The sequence below is a fragment of the Penaeus monodon genome, chromosome 24 (genome assembly GCF_015228065.2).
Source record: "Penaeus monodon isolate SGIC_2016 chromosome 24, NSTDA_Pmon_1, whole genome shotgun sequence".
Taxonomy (NCBI): domain Eukaryota; kingdom Metazoa; phylum Arthropoda; class Malacostraca; order Decapoda; family Penaeidae; genus Penaeus; species Penaeus monodon.
Genome location: NC_051409.1, coordinates 23,395,209 through 23,397,671, shown reverse-complemented (window position 1 = coordinate 23,397,671; position 2,463 = coordinate 23,395,209). Strand labels below are relative to the sequence as shown.

At 40.5% G+C, this 2,463-nt stretch overlaps 1 pseudogene; it reads right to left on the bottom strand.

Annotated features, from left to right (window-relative positions):
- Positions 1 to 2,185, bottom strand: part of LOC119588897 — a 3,012-nt pseudogene extending 827 nt beyond the window's left edge.
- Between the last annotated feature and the right edge of the window lie 278 nt (positions 2,186 to 2,463).

Genomic DNA, 2,463 nt, shown 5'->3' with positions numbered 1-2,463 from the left:
TAGATACTGCTACAATCTATTTCCAAAGCATAAAAATAAGTAACCCCTTTTAAGCTGTACCGAGTTTGAGGGGGCTGATGTTAGAAACAGTTTCATCGATTTTCTTATCATTTCTTATTTTCTAAAACATTTGGAGTCATGTAAATTTTTAAAAAGCTTACATTACGTCATATAATTCTTTTGTTCTCATGACATTGTTGACATTTTTTAGAAATATGTGACAGAAGATGATTACCTTTGCAACATGGTAACAGCCCATTCCATATTCAGGGCTTGGCCAGGGGGCGAGGTGTAGTAACTCCAAGATCTCGTGCCAACAGCCCGTTCACCAGCTTTCCACCATGACTGTCTGGTCTGCACCAAGTTCCACAAGCTTTTCTGCTTCTTTCTTCTTTCCTTCTAATAGGGCCGTGAACAAGGGCCTCCAAGTTTAAAACAAAAAAACTGATTTAGAAAAGCAAATACTCACACTGATTTTTTTTTTTTTTCACATTTAGCTACATTCTATACTTTATAGTTTAAGTTATAATGCTGGAGTCTCGGATTCAATCTTGTCTGTTTTTAAATCCTACTGTAGTGTCAAAGGATTCCATCAAAAATACTTCCCCAGGATTTTACTGTGTTTTGATGACTATCCCGTTTGTCGGCTTCAAAATCAAGTCACGCAATAAAAGTTTCAGCACTTGTGTGTGACCCTTTTTCAGCGGCCATATGAGCTGGAGTCTGTCCTACTTGTTAGTAACATTGGGACGATAATTTCAGCAGAAACATCACCACACCCGGGTTTGGTTGTGAGACGATGCAGCATAAAGGAGTGTGCATCTGGTCTTGTTTATCCTCACTGCTGATCCTGTATTTTGTATTAGTTTCTTGCACTCTACTATATCTCCATCTTCCACCGCTTTGAACAGCTGACCCTAGTGAGCAATAACAACTTGTTGAACTTTTAGATACATTTTGAAAATTGCTAAAGTACAATTATTAATATTTGATAAAGAAGCAATTAGATATGTCTACTAAAAATTTACATTACCTTTAACTTGAAGACATGAAGTGTTTTGTGATTAGCGATGCGTTTAGTCAATCTGTTTGTTGAAATTCGGGTATTATTGTAACGTTTCGATGGAGTCTTCGTCCTCTTCGCCATCTAACATCAGGCTGGGTTTTTCTTTGACTTTTGTGGGGACTTTAATTTCCAATAAGTGACTTTTGGGACATGGAAATAGGGTTTACTTCCGATGCCCGTTTAGGATCTAAAGGCAATTTGTTTTTTTCCCCAATTGAACATCTGTCACCTTCAGAATATTTATCTTCTGAGTTTTTTCTTTATCAGAATTCGTCATAGAGGATGTATTCTGCAGCTGACTTAGCACAAATGACCTACTCTGAGACATTTTCTCAGATCCCGTATTTGGAGCATCCGTGGGTTTTTCACTGGTCATTACGGCCTCAGATAGCACTACCCCTTTCTCTGCTGCCTGACCTTCTGACCTATTGTCAGTAAGTGAGAGCCCCGGATTTTACTTTTTTTCCTGTCATAGGTCCTTCTGATGGAGCCTCAATTAGCATTTCTTGTGTTATTGGTGACATAGGCGGTGAAATAATGCAGCTTCCCTTTCCCCGTTTTTGCTGTACCAACGTCCTCTGTTGAGACCCTAGCTCTCTTTCTAATGAAGCTTTAGATTCTCCTTCACTTGACAGGTTCCTCTTAAGAGAGAATTCTTTAGACGAGGCTTGCCCTTTTTAGAATCTCCACTCCACTTCTGTTTGCATTTGTACTGGGAGAATCTTTTTATCGGTAGTTCAGGCGCCCTTTCCTTTGATGTTTCCCCCTAATGAAATATCTGTAGGCAGATTGCTAGGCATTTTGATTATCTGCTCATTAAACATATTTCCAGATACTGAAGTCTTCTCCATGCCACTGCATCGCCTTATTAGCTTGAATAGCGATTTCCCACGTCACATTCGAATTTTCTTTCGATTCGGAAGAATAACTGTTACAGTTGGCTAAATCTTCATTTGAGATCTTTGCACTGGAAGGGAAATCAACGAATTTTCTGACATTTCCCGCAGTAAGACTGGCAGAAGAATGAGTTCGTTCGCACAACTTCAGATCGGAGAAACCCCTCTCTTCCCCCACGGGAAGGCAATCTTCCGAAATGTAAGGTGGTGTTTTTTCAGCCATGTTCCCGGGGAGAAGTTCGTTGAGAAGGATTAGCTGTGAGGGCGAAGGTCACTGTGCTCTGGACCTTTAAGTCTCTTAAATGTTCTGATTATTCTTATTCCTCGCACAAATAAGCCTCAAGGTATTATCTGTATACCTTAAAATGTTGCACACAACTTACTTGTGAGGCGAGCGGAGAGCACTGTGACTGCAAGTCGGCGTGTCTGCTATTTATAGGGCCCCGATGTCAGACAAGTTGGACGCGAAAATCCCAGCTGCGCGCGCAAAACTTGTGCCCA